Below are 15,503 nucleotides of genomic sequence, written 5' to 3'. Positions count from 1 at the left end.
TGTGAAGGTGGACAAAAGCTTCTCTTTCTGGATTGCATATTATAACGCTTTCTTCTTTGATAATGGAAAAAGGAAAATTCCTCATAGGAAGAACTTGAAGACGTGTTCTAGTAAGAGGATTGTTCAAAAAGAGTTAAGTGTTCGTCTTGTCAGTTGTGAGGTGTAATCCTCTACTGGTGCCCATATGAACGACTAAGAGGAAAGGGCTTCAGTGCCTTTGTTGACACGTTTTGACGATAATATGATAATCCAACATCTATGAGAAGCCACGGATGCTCCTTCAAATTTTCCCTCTCCAAGTTAGAATTTGTTCATCAGAACCTAATAACTGATTCTAATGGAAGCCACTTCAATACGCTCTCTATTACTCCATCCAGTAGTTCAGACCATATTTTTGAATCTAGAACCCCGTTGCAGCTGGGGAACACTATTATCAGCCATGGAAAAATACACCGAAGTCAGCCATGTGTTATATAATTGCATTATATACAGCCCATATAAATATCATGTTGATTGGGTGAGCCAATATGAGGATAGGAGCGGATATTGTTTTTGGTCATTAAACGGCATAGCTTTTGATTTGATATTATATAGAAAAGTTGAAGTTTACAACAGTAATAGCAGAATTTCAATCTGCCATGAAATGTCCTTTGAGCTAGATAATTGAAAAGCAAAAATTCATTCTAGATTCAGTTCTTAAGGGCAGTGAACCAAAAAATTCTAACCAGAGTCTGATATTTCACATTAGTGTAGAATTTTGAACCTGACCTATCGTCTTTCAGCTGCAAACAATAACACCAAAAAGAATAAATTGCAAAAAGAAATCATAAAAAACAAAGCGCCCTGTTTTTTTGGAATTGCACACACCAATTTCTTTTATTGAAGCTTAATTAAAAAATTACATAGAGGCTGTATATATAAAGAATTTGCAGCCTAGAAGAATTAATAATAACTGCAGTTCTAAATATATTCCTAGCATTGCATGGAAAACTACTAAGCCACATCATGCTTTATTTACTAAAAACAAATTCATGCAAAAAATTAAACTAAAAATAGTCCTAAGGATTAATGCATGTTGGAGTACATGCTTTATTTGCATGAATAAACAAAAATCTATTAAGTAAGGATTAATGCATGTTGGAGTACATGCTTTATTTGCATGAATAAACAAAAAACTATTAAGTAAATTAATCTAGCTGCATGCTAGAGTAGCATCAGTTATCAACATACTCCCCCTCGATGCTGAAAGGGCTCACAATCTTATCTCGTAGTGCTATAAACTGAGCTTTCGAAACCGCTTTGGTGAATATATCTGCTAGTTGATCTTGGGTGTTGAAGTGCTTCAATTTGACATCCTTCTTCTGCACCAAATCTCGTATGAAGTGATATTTCAAATCAAAATGCTTTGTTTTGTTGTGATGAACCAGATTCTTAGCTAACTTGATGGCACTCACATTGTCACAATAAATTACTGTAGGCTGAATTTGTTTTTCTCGAATTTCTTCCAAAATTTTTTTGAGCCAAAGAGCTTGTGTACCTACTAAGGTAATTGCAACATACTCTGGTTCTTTAGATGAGAGGGCAACAATACTTTGCTTTTTTGAGCTCCAGGTAATCAAACCAGAACCAAAAGAAAAACAATGTTCAGATGTAGATTTACAATCATCCATACTACCTCCCCAATCTGAATCACTAAAGCCTACAAGATTGAACTTTTCAGAAGAGTAGTAATGAATACCAAAACTTAAATTCCCTTTCACATACCTCAAAATCCTCTTGGCTGCCTTCATATGTATTTCAGATGGATTTGACATATACCTTGAAACAAGTGAAACTGAATAGGCAATATCAGGCCTCATGTGAATTAGAAACATCAAGCTCCCCACAATACTTTTGTAAGTTGTCTCATCAACTAAATCAGCACCATCATCTCGAAATAAAAAAACTCAATGAGCACTTGGAGTGGAGGCAGGGTTATAATCAATCATATTAAATTTCTTCAGCATATCTTGTGCATACTTTGGTTGACAAATAAAAATCTCATCCTTACTTTGATAAACCTCCATTCCTAAAAAATATTTCATGAGACCAAGATCTTTCATCTCAAATTCTTTCATCATAGCAGCTTTGAATTTATCTGTCATCTTAGAACTACTACCCATATACAAAACATCATCAACATACAAACTTATGATGAGAATATTAGTACCTTCTTGTTTGTAGTAAAGTGTAGGATCACTCTTATTTCTCTAGAAGCCATTCTCCTGAAAGTATCCATCAATCCTGGAATACCACACTCTTGGTGCTTGCTTGAGGCCATAGAAAACCTTCTTCGACTTGTAGACATAATTATCTTTTCCTTCCACTTCAAAACCTTGTGGCTGCTCCACATATACTTCCTCTTCTAAGTACCCATTCAAGAAGGCACTTTTCATGTCCATATGATGTATGCTCCACTTCTTTTGAGCTGCTAATGAAATCAGCATTCTTATGGTCTCTTGTCTTGCTACTGGTGCAAATGTCTCTTCATAATCAATTCCATACTTTTGTGTGAAGCCTTTAGCAACTAATCTCGCTTTGTGTCTTTGAACACTCTCATCATTGTTAAACTTGGTTTTGTAGACCCATTTGGTGCCAATCCTTTTTTTGTCATGTGGAAGTTCTGTTAACTCCCAAGTGTCATTCCTGTGAATGGAATCCATCTCTTCTTCCATGGATTTCACCCAAACCTCATTAGTACATGCATCTTGAAAACATGATGGTTCAAAATCAGCCTTGGCTAATAAAGCAAAATTCACTGTCTCACCTATTCGGTTTTCTTCATGTACTTGATTTCCACTCCTCTGGTAGATATTACTCAATTTCCTTACCTACCTTGTAGAACTTGGAGAAGAAGCTGGATTTGAACTTGGTACTGAAGAACTTGATGAAGGGTTGCTTGGTGGAGTTAAACCACTAGATACAAAAATATTAGTTGGATGCTCATGATCAATATCAGCAATTATATCATCATTCAAAATAGATTTTTGCTTCTCAACATGGCCTTTTTGATGACCATAAACTCCCCCTTCATCAAAAATCACATCTCTTAAGACAATAAGCTTGTTAGTGGGGGGATTATACAATCTATAAGCCTTGCTTTTCTCACTATACCCAATAAAAATACATGACTCACTCTTTGCATCTAACTTCTGTCTATTTTGATTAGGTACATGCACATAAGACAAACAACCAAAAACTTTGAAATGATTAACATTAGGCCTTTTACCATACCAAGCTTCATAAGAAGTCATCTTTTCTAGTGCACTGGTGGGGCTACAGTTGATGATGTACACAGTTGTAGCAACTGCATCTCCCCAATAAGAATTGTTCATTCCCTTGGTTTGTAACATGCACCTTGCCATTTCAATTACAGTATGATTCTTCCTTTTAGCTACTCCATTCTGTTGAGCTGTGTATGCAGTAGTAAGTTGCCTCTTGATGCCACTAAAATCACAATAACTTTGGAAAGCCTTTGAGAAAAACTCTCCTCCACAATTAGTCCTTAAACATTTGATCTTTGCACCCTTTCTAATTTTCCACAAGGGGTTTAAACTTCTTGAATGTATCCAAGGGTTCATCTTTGGCCTTCACAAAATATACCCAACAATTTTGTGAGTAATCATCAATAAAAGTGATGAAATATGATAACTTACTCAAACTCTTAGTCTACATAGGACAACATATATCTGAATGAACAAGCTGAAGTGCATGATGAGCCCTCCATGCATTGCCCTTTGGAAACTTTTCTCTTGCATGCTTTCCTTTAGCACAACCTTCACAAACCTCCTTGTGTTCCTCAACCTTGGGCAAACCAGAAACTAATGCATGTGAGGTTAGAAACTTCAAACTATGAAAATTTAAATGCCCATACCTGAGATGCCATAACCAACTTGAATCCTCATAAGCCATATTTGCCAAACTGTTGTTATGTTCACCAAACTTCAAGCGGAACATCCCATTTCTTGTCATAGGAACAACAGTTGTCACCCTATTACCCTTATTCTTATCATAGATACTACAAGTCTTATTCTCAAAGACTACTTTATAGTTTTTTTCACATAGCTGCCCAACACTTAACAAATTGTGCTTCAATTGTGCAGTATAATAAATATCATGAATACTCTTTATACCTTCTTTTGTTTGGACCTCCATAGCTCATTTGGCAGCAACCTCCAATGATTTATCATCACCAAGATGGATCTTGGATTTGAAACTTCCATCCTTTGTTGAGAACAACTTCTCATTCCCTTTCATATGGTTAGAGCATCTAGAATCTAGGTATTAAACATCTTTACTAGTATTTTCACCCTTTGCATAAGATAAAAATAACTGATCAAGAGGATTCTCACTACTTTCTTGAGCATAGTTAGCACTTTTACCTTCTTTCAATCAGCATTCTCTTTTAAAGTGGCCATACCTATTACAATGGTAACATTGAACATTTCTCTTATCAAATCTGCCTCTACCTCTCCCTCTGAAACCATCACTTCCTCTTGAGCCACCTCTTCCTCTACCTCTTGAAGAATTTTGGCTTTGCCCTTTACCTTGGCCTTGATTGATTTTGGCACTACTATTGCTTGCATCTTCATTTTTTGTGATTAACAATTTAGAGGAAAACACTTTCTCTACACCTTCAAAAGAATCTTTCAATCTTTCTTCATGAGACATCAGGGATCCAACCAGTTCATCAAACTGTAGTTTTGTCAAATCCTTGCTTTCTTCTATGATTATTGCTACATGATTTCATCTAGGTGTCAAAGATCTCAACACCTTTTTTATCAAAACTTCATTGCTTACAATTTCCCCAAGTGTAGCCATTTTATTGACTACATCTTTGACTCTAACACAATAATCACTTATACTTTCAGCTTCTTGCATCTTCAAATTTTTGAATTGTCGCTTCAATGTCTAAAGCTTGACCACTTTAACTTGATCACTACCCTAGTAAGCTTTTTGTAGAGTCTTCCAGGCATCTTTGGCTATTGTTGCTCCTGATATTCTTGGAAATAAGCTCTTATCAAGAGCTATCTAAATGTGAAACAAAGCTTGATCATTCTTTTTCCTTGCTTCCTTTCTAGCTATTTTGTCATTGGCTGTAAGGGCATTCCAATTAGTTGGCTCTTCATAACCTGATTCAATAATCTCCCACAAATATTTTCCAATGAAAAAGGTCAGCATCTTAATGCACCAATATTCATAATCATTTTCATCAAATTCTAGAACAGGCATATGGTTAGAATTTGACATGATTTAACTTTGGCAAAATTCAAACAATAAAACTTTAACCCAAAACAATTTTACCTGCTCTAATACCACTTGTAGAATATTGAACCTGACCTATCCTATTTGAACCAGCTGATTAGCAAACAATAACAACAAAAAGAATAAATTGCAAACGAAGTGCCCTATTTCTTTGGAATTGGGCACACCAATTTTTTTATCGAAGCTTAATTAAAAAATTACATAGAGGTTGTATATATAAAGAATTTGTAGCCTATAAGAATTAATAATAGATGCAGTTCTAAATATATTCCAAGTATTGCATGGAAAGCTACTAAAGCTCTCAAACTAAAAAAACAAACTACTCCCTAAATTAAGAATACAATAAGTGCATGCACATCATACTTTATTTACTAAAAACAAATTCATGCAAAAAAAGAAAACTAAAAATAGTCCTAAGGATTAATGCATGTTGGAGTACATGCTTTATTTGCATGAATATACAAAAAACTATTAACTAAATTAATCTAGTTGCATGCTAGAGTAGCATCAGTTATCAACAATTAGTTCATACATACATATTAAGAGCTAAAATGAGTTTGTCAAAAAAGCAGAGGGAATTAAAATTTTAAGTAGATCATGACCTCGTCCTCCCAGTCGGCCCCTTCCTCTTCCTCGAACATCAGCCCGACCTTGACCATGGCTCCCTTGAGGAGATTCTTGTTCTTCTACATTTGCAAATGGACCATCGTGCTCTTAATTAGTTTTGAGGATGCCTATTAAAATGGCAAAGTCTCCAAATTTGTCCTCTGGTACCTAAATGCCATTGTTGCAAAGGCCCTATGCCGCATAATGGCAGTGCCTTTAAGATCCAATAGGAAAGGATAAAAATTAATTGTTTATCCCAACTGAGAGAGAAGGGTTATATCCCACTACTTCATCAAATAGAAGAGATGTCAATGCGCTCATCATAATATTACTAGTTTATATGTATTGAATATAAAGAAAGAGATACAAAGGCTTTTAGTTAAATAATATATTATATATATTATTCAATATATATAATCTAGTTGCATCAGTAAGACAATTAAAAAGAAATTAAATAAAAAAACATTTATTATTCAATAGATAGAATAATTCTTTTCTAATTATTTATTTAATTTTTTTTTGTATTGATTATAGCATAAACTGAGGTACAAAAATGAGAGTTACAAATTTATCAATATCACGACTGTGCAAAATAAGACAAAAGGATCTTCCTGTACATGCTACGTCAAAACAAGTTCTTTACACAAAATACATGTCTATCTAATGATCGGGTTATGGACAATAATTTTCTAATTACAAAACTAGGTATGAAGATCTACGGGCTATCCAAAGAAGGAGGTAAATACAAAAAAACACTGTCCATAGTATATGTCTGGACTAAATCTAGGTGATCCATCCTACAGGTCCTTCCATCCACACTAGTCTGTGATCATCCAACATCCTCATAGATTGGATCATCTGGTATTGCACCAGATGGCCATTTCCTTTGATTACTTTCATGAGAGCATCTAGGACATTCACAAATAAAGTTCTTTCAGCATTGGTTCTTCCCCATGTGTAGCCATGTGAGAGCTCGAAGATGAATATTGTAGTGTGTTCATCTGATAGAAATCTCCGGAACTTCTCTTTGTTTAGCCTGAATAACCTGCGAACAAATAGAGTGGAGGGTGAGACTTTGAAAAGACTCAGTAAGGGCCCTTTCTTGCCCTTGAAACTTTTTTAGAATCCTAATTTTCCATAAATACCAAATGATATCACCAGAAAGTAAATTCTAGAACATATTAGTATCTTTCTTGAGGCCTTTAATAGACCTAGTAACAACATCAAGAATGCAACTATGCAATGGAAGAGTAAAACCAAACATAAGGCAACTTTCTTTAGCAATGTTATAGTAAAAAAAGATGTGCCTACTAGATTCCTTGACTTTACAAATTGAGCACAGATCCTCTTTCGGATAATCAGATCTGACAAAGAGCTTATCAATTAGTAAAAGCCATCTAAAGGTTTTCTTCCTAGGAGCCAACGGAGAGCCCCAGAGAGCCTTAATAATATTGCTCCATTGAGCATGAGAGAGGTCATAATACCAAATAGAGTTGAGGTGGTTAAAGATGATGAAATTAGAAGAGAGGACTTTATAAATAGAGAGAGGTTTAAGCTCCCAATCGGGCTTCGATTAGTCCAAACAAAGCAGAGAAAATAGTTATCATTAACAGTACAAGTTTTGGGATGCTAAAGGAGATTAAAAGCATTGCACAAAATGTTATAAGTCCTCTTATTAGATAAAGACAACTTATATTTACTAGAGAGATCATCGCATGGGATCAGATTATTGTTAGCTATGATATTTTTAAGACTATAGATACCTTTGATGGCCCACTTTTTGGTCGAGCACCCTTGAGTAAGGGCGAGAGGCTTACCATTTTGGGTTAAGTTCCACCAGATTGACCTTTCCCCAAAGACTTGATTATCTCAGTTGATCCAACCATTGCCAACACTAAACCTAATGGCTTCCCATGCTTTCTAGATGGTTTTAAAAATAGCAAAGTCTGCAGTAGAGATTAGAAAGGATCTAGCTAGCAGATCACTAATGGGGAGGAGCTTTCAAGATTTAGCTTTCTTAGGAACCCCAATCTAATATTATTGCATATGAGAATTTTCCATGGTTCATTACTTTCAAGTGCATTAAAAATCCATTTAGTAGCCAGTGCAGTCCCTTGCATTTTCAAATCCTTAAGACCTAGACCTCCAATAGATTTATCCATACAACACAATTCCCATTTGATAGAATGAGTTTTTCTATGGCCTGTACCATCCGACCATAGAAAATCCTAAATGTTTTTTTGTATCTCATTGATCTGATAGTTTTGAAACATCCATACAGATGCATAATAAATACAATAGAAGGAGAGGATCTTTTGGCACACTTGCATTCGTCCTGCCAGCGATAGATAGTGCTTCTTCCATCTAGTAAGTTTGGACTCAATCTTCTCCTTAATCCATGGCCACATATCCTTAAGGCAAGGAGAGATAGCAAAGGGGATCCCCAGATATCTGAGAATTGTGTTTGGACCTCCCCATTGATACCCATAGGTAGAGAGCCAGTCTGGAGGTTTCTCAGTCCATCTGAGCAGGGTAGATTTGGATTATGAGATCTTAACCCCTAAGGCATCACAGAACAGAGAGAGCTTGGATGATAGAGCATTTAAGTTTTCCTTTGATAATTCAAAAAATAGAGTGGTATCATCTACAAATTGAATGTTGAGCAGTTCTGATTCATCTGGGAGGGAGATTCCTGTAACCTTAGGGGAGATAGTATTTTCCCTGAGCAGATAAAATAGAGCATCAGAGGCTATCACAAAGAGGGCAAGGGATAGAGGGCATCCCTGATGAATAGATCTACTAAGATCAAAGGGTTGCAAAATCAAACCATTTACTTCTACCTAGGCATGAGCATCCTTAAGAAGGACCTGATTAAATTCGCAAAAGATCTTGGGAAACCCAAAGGCTTGGAGCATAGTGGAGATAAAACCCCATTCAATCCTATCATAGGCCTTTTCAAAGTCTAACAATAACATGGCCAACTTTTGATCTGAGACTCTAGCCCATTCCATGGCCTCCCAGCTTGTAATAAGATTTTCCAAAATGTATCTCCCCTTAATGAATCCAATTTGGGTGGAGTAGATAAATTTAGGTAAGATATTTTTGAGCCTTAAGGAAAGAATCTTAGCAAGAATCTTAGAAGAGACATTGAGTAGAGTAATAGGGTGCCAGTTCTTGATTAGAGCCTTGTCTCCTTCTTTGGGAATAAGCTTGATCATCCCTCTATTGATGTCAATTCCTAGAGACCCTATCCTAATGGGTTCATTATAGACCTCAAGAAGATCATCAACAACCCAAGCGATATTAGCCTTATAGAATTCAATGGTAAGCCCATCCAGCCTTGGGGCTTTGTCATTATGAAGGGAGTTAATGGCTTTAATAATTTCCTCATATGAGAAGGGCTTACTAAAAGAATTAACCTCATTAGGTGATACAATCTTAGGAATAAGAGCCCCACATTTGACCCTAGCAGCCCTGGATGCACAAGAGTCCTCAGAGGAGAACAGTAGCTTATAGAAGTTGAGGAAATCACTCATGATTTCCTTGTCAACAGAAATTTTCTTGTCATCCACCCAAATCTTGTCAATCCTCTCCTTGTATTTTTTTTGCTTCAAAAGGCTGAAGAAGAACTTAGAGCCTTTATCTTCTTGATAGAGCTAGAGCATCCTAGCTCTGGTTCAGGCACCTAATGCTCTATTATGTTGTCATTTTTTGAGTTCATCTCTAGCCACTACCACTAGGTGGGTAAGATGAGAGTTGCTAGTATCATTTTGAATGACTTGTTCGACATTGTGCAGATTAGAGGATAGGATGAGCTCAACCTACCTGGCATCCTTGCCCTTTTTTCCCAGTAGTGCTAAGGATCTTTTGCCAGCTTTTAAACAAGGTATTCCACTTATTGATATAAGAGCCATTAGTGGGATTCCATTTAATAAAAAATCCTCACTATATGGATAGCAGCAAGAACATCCTAGTCTTTAAGGAGATTGTTGTTAAGAATGAATTTACCACCAGTCTTGCTATGGGGCTTGTTCGAGCTCCTAGTGACAATCTCACCAAAAATGGGGTGATGGTTAGAGATGGAGGAGGGTTTAACCACCACCAGATAGTCTTGGTGATCTGGGATAAAGGAGAATAAATCTTTGTTGGTGTAAAATCTATCTAGTCTAGAGTAGATTATGTTACTAGCTTTCTAAAAGTTGCACCAAGTAAACCAAATGCCCTTATGAACATGTTTTAAGCCTTCCAATGGGTCAAATAGTCTCTAAATGCTTTTCATTCTATCCTAGTGAGCCTTTTCCCCTTCTTTCCAATCAATAGCAACACCTCCTGATTTGTCTTCCTTATGCTTGACCATATTGACATCTCCCCCCAGAGTCCATGGAATATCAGGAAGAGAGGAAATCCACTGCCAGAGATAAGATCTATCTCTATATTCATTGGGGGCATAAATGGTGCATATCCCAAAGGAAGGGTCTCCATGTTGGAAGGTTACCCAAACAACTCTATTACAAGGGGAGACTCCTGAGGAAAGGATAGAGTTTCACCAATTAGGGTTAACAAGAATGGTAGCTCCTCCTTTGCCTTTCTCATGCTTAGTGTAGAACTTGAGAGAGTCCCTCCAAATACAATTCAGATTGACCTCTAATGAAAAGTTAATTGCTTTAACCTCCTAAAGTAGGACAAAGTCCAACTTCTTATGATTATTAAGTAGTATTCTCACCATATATTTCATTTCAGGGGATTCTAGCCCTCAGATATTCCAGGATAGGCATTTCATGGAGAACAAGCAGTTATTTATCATTCTTGTCAGCCTTAAAGTTGTTAAATCATTTAGGGATACTTGCCTTTCAGTTAGATTTTTTATGCATGGGAGAGAGCTTATTTTTAGAGCCTAATGACCCCTCTATTTTCCTTCTTTTGAGTGCTTCACCCTCAAATATTTCCTCATTTGGGTTGTCAGTATCCTTCAAATCCTCACCATTAATGGTCGACAAGTTGGATCTCAACTCAATTTCCATCTCAAAGTCATGAATTTCAATTGAGGAGGCATCTTCAAGGGAATCACCCTTAGACACTCTTGTCTCAACAGAACAAAAGGTTTTAGGATTGTCAATCATTGGAGTAGCTGGGATAATCTCATAAAGGATATTATCATCATTAATCAAGGATTTTTCTTTCAAAGGGACAGAGTTTGGGGAGGCAGCAGGGATAGAATGAGGAGAGAAACCCTCATACCGTAGGGGATCCAAAGAGTCATTATGTACTAATGTTGCATCGGATAGATTATCCCAAGCTTGGGATTGATTAGTTGTATGAACAGATTGAGGATCGTAGAGGGTAGGGGGGTTGAAGCCCTACTCCTATTAACATCACTCCCACGATAAATTCCTTCAAAGGCCTTAACAATTGACTTGCAATGAGAGTCCTTGCCAAGGCTGGTCATTGCCAAAGTCACTGATGGGGTTTTAGATCCATCTACCTCTATAACTAGGTCAGCAGTATGAGTTTTCTAGTGTCCCCTAGCCCTAATTTTTTCCAGGGCCAATTGTTGGGCATTCTTCTTTTTAGACCTCTTATTTTACCTTGAGACCACTTGAAAGCCAGAGTCTTCAATTCCATCCATCTGGGAGATGGCTGTAGAAACTGTTGAGTGCGGGGGGGGTCAGCATTAAAGGAGTTGAAGTCAGTATTATTTTCAAAGTTAGGGGGATTGACAGGTTGAATATTTTGGAGACTAGACACCACATGATTGATGGCCTTGCTGACAAAGTTCAATTTATCTCTAACAGACAGCGCTTCTGAAGGTTTAGAGGACAATTTGGGGGGAGCAAGGCCACCTTTATTAGTGGCAATTCCAGGTGGGTTAGCATTGGGTTTAGACCTAGTCGAGAGAATAGGGAAAGATCTTCTAACGTGTCCTTCCTGTCTACATAGGAAGCATGAGTTCAGACCACCTAGGGTTTCCAGAATGTAGGTGAAGGATTCATCATGAAGTTTGATTTTGAGAAATCTAGGGATGTCAACACCCGAGTTGATAGAAATCAAGACTCTGGCATCCAGGTTGGGGACAAGATTTGTAGAGTGATCAATTGTAACCAATTTACCTATCGATTCAAGAACTTGTGGAATGAAATTTCAAAAAATGGGAGGTAAATTTTTAATTAGAAGCCACCGAGGGCAAGAAATAGTCAAAATTTCTTCATTAATTGCATCAAAGGACCATTTTAGGGCCCTGAAGGTCGTTTGCCCAACAACCTAGAATTATTTATGCAGAAATAACAAATAAACCTTTCTGAGTCATTTTACAGAAGGAAAAATTAAACAATAGCTTTCTAACCCACACATTTTTCATCTAGTCATCAAGAAATTTCCTAGCCGGACACTTATCCAAATTAGTTACTGCAAAGAAAATGGCAATGTCTTGGAGTCTTTTATTTTCAAGTTCAAGGGCTTCGGTCATAGAATCATTAGGAGAGATAGAGAAAGTACAAGGAGCCAAGCCAAGGTCCTTACCTTGTCCTTCATCTCCACCACTGAAGCCTGTAGATGAAACACTTACCAAAGAAATTTTGGCCTCTCATGAGACTTGCATGACGTCACCAATGGTGACATCTCAAAATGATTTGCCAAGAATATCTTCCTCCATGGCTTTTGAATAGGGCACATGGGTCACGTTTGGCCTATTTACTTTCGCCTCCATCGAGCATTAACTACTCCTACCTCCACTCATACCTGCAATAACTATAACCTCTACGTACAGAGAGCCTCGGTGATAGGTTAGTAAATAGAAAATAAATGTAGGCATAAAGGCTTACCACTATGGAGGAGGTCTTGCCCCTCCTCCACATGCAGGAGCGAGAAGCCCGATGCTAGGCACACAATGGGTCCACGTCAAACCCTAGTTGCAGAGCATTCCCTTTTTCCCCAATTTAAATAAAATTTAAAGTATGAATTGTTTTATAATTAAGATATTTTAATTTTAATATATAAAAAAATTGAGTAAATTCTTATTAAAGAAAAATAAAAATTGTAATGCAACCATTGTTAAATTTTAATCCTAGTTTTACTAAAACTTAAATGCTAATAAAATAGCAGCGGTTATTAAATTACCATAACTCCAATGCTAATACCATAGTAGCTAATTTATTTTGTGACTTAGTAAACATAATTCTATTTTTATTAAAGTCAAATTATTGATGTAAAAGATAAATTATTATTTTAAGGTTAAAGAGTATATTTGGTGCATGATTAGAGTTAGGGTTTTTTAGTTTATTTTTGATTAAGGGAAAATAGGTTTTGATGGGTCCTTGAAACCCAATAAATAAGGAAGTTCAAAAGATAAGTAGCTAAAGAAAAGATAGCTAGCATACAAAATGCCAACAAGTAAAAGATCAGAATAGACTAAAAACCAAAAATGACCAACAAAAGCCTGGGCTTAGGTCAAATTTTAAAGCATCTCCACCGCTTCCAGTTCCAACTAATCCATAGTTTCCATAGCCTACTTGATGTCCTCTATTTCTTTTCTCTGGTTTTGCATCCTTTTAGTACTAGCTCTAGTTCTTCTTCCAAGCCCAGTTTCCTTATCCTCAGGAGTGTCATCTTTGACCTCAATAATACCCTCTACATCCTTTTCCCCTTGGTATCTCTCTAGCTTGGGAATGAGGGTTTTCATGCTTGCCAAGGCAGCCTTCAAGATCCTATAGCTTTGCTCCCCAATTTTTTTAAGTGTGTTCTCAATACCATCCAGTTTGTGATCAGTAGCATCTGCTCTATTTTCCAAGCAAGTTAAATTGTTGCGGTTGGCATTTATAATCTCCTCTGTATTGCCAATTGGCTTGGTTAGATCACTAATACATTCTGGGAGGGAGTTGTACTTTTTGAAACCTAGGGCCTGTAAGGTTTCAATTTTCCCAGCTTCATGGGCTTGATTGACTTTTATGCCCTCGATTTCCTTTTGAATCCAATTTTTCGCTTGTTTGAAGCTCTTCATCCTGTTATTTATGCAAAGGCCTATGTCTACTTGATGCTCTTCCTGGTTCTTGCCATCCATGGTATTAAGATTGACCTCTAGACTAACTTCTTTGTTCTCAGTGTTTTGATCATCTTTCATTGTCATGTCCTCCTCCACGATGCTCTTCTACTTCAAATCAGACCTAAGAGGAGACCTTTTTTCCACCTCCCTTCCTTTTGAATTCTTATTTTTCTGTTTCAAGCTCACCTGGGTTTGAGCCTCCTCGCTCCTAGTGTCCGTGTCATTGTCAGTCTCTTCCTCCTTCTCATTCCAACTATCATCCTCCCCTCTTTGTTTATTTTTAGCAAATCCTCTATTTTGTCTCTCCTATTTCGATTTATTTTTTCGTCTGCTTGTTCTAGCCATTTGGGGGTCATCTTAAGTCTCTGTTTCCATATCATAGCCATCACCTTCTTCCTCTTCCAACTCGTCTAAATCTTCAGTTTTTTATTTTGTTATGCATTAGGTTATTGTTCAATTTGGTTTTATATTAGTGTTTAATTTGGTTTACCCTTTAGTTAGGTTAAGTTTTTTGATTCATTTGATTTAATGTTTAATTATGTTTCAAATTAGTATTAAATTTTCTATAGTGTTAGTGTTAAAGTTTGTTATCTGTTTGGGTTAAGGTTAAACTTATTTTTCTGTTATTGTTTATTTTGATTTATTCTACAAATAATCAGATTTAGATTTAATTTGGTATAGGGGTAGGGTTCACATTAGGGTCAAGGTTATGTTTATCATTAGGGTTTAATATGGTTTACAAATCAATTAGTTTGGTAGTTGAAATTTAATTTGGTTTAGTATTAGGGGTCTATGATTTATTTAGTTAGAGTTTGATTTCTTTTATGATTTCGATTCGGTTTGGTTTAGGGTTCAATTGGTTTAGTGTTAGGGAAAGGGCTTGTTTTGGTTTAGTGTTAGGGTTTAATTTAGTTTACAATTCAATTAGTTTTATATTTTCCATTTAATTTGGTTTAATGTTAGTGTTCAATTTGGATTTGGTTTGATTTAGGGTTAGGGTTCAAATTGGTTCAATGTTAGAAGAAGGGTTTATTTTGGTTTAGTGTTAGGGTTTAATTTGGTTTACAATTCAATTAGTTTTATATTTTGCATTTAATTTGGTTTAATGTTAGTGTTCAATATGAATTAATGTTAGAGTTTATTTTGGTTTAGTGCTGGTGTAGAGTTCAATTTGGTTTGTGTTAGGGTTCAATTAAGTTTACAATTAGCATTTAACTTGGTTTAGTGTTAAAGTTCAATATGGTTTAACATTAGGCTTTAGATTGGTTTAATGTTCATTTATTTTTAGTGGTAAGGTTAGAATTAATGTAGGGTTATAGTTAAATATGGTTTAAAGTTATGTTATAATTCAATTTTATATATAACTTTATTTTGATTTAGTGTTATGGTTCAATATGTTTTAAATTTAGGTTTTTTAAAAAGTTGGGTTACTAATGGGTTTAGGCTATAATTATATTTACAAGTAGGGTTAGGGTTGAATTTTGTTTGGGGTTTGAGTTGTGAGATTGTATTTAGTGTTAAGGTTAAGTTTTCATTTGGATTATGATTTATATTTGGT

Source organism: Cryptomeria japonica, chromosome 5 (assembly GCF_030272615.1).
Source record: "Cryptomeria japonica chromosome 5, Sugi_1.0, whole genome shotgun sequence".
In the NCBI taxonomy this organism is placed as follows: domain Eukaryota; kingdom Viridiplantae; phylum Streptophyta; class Pinopsida; order Cupressales; family Cupressaceae; genus Cryptomeria; species Cryptomeria japonica.
Note: the sequence above shows the minus strand (reverse complement) of the source record.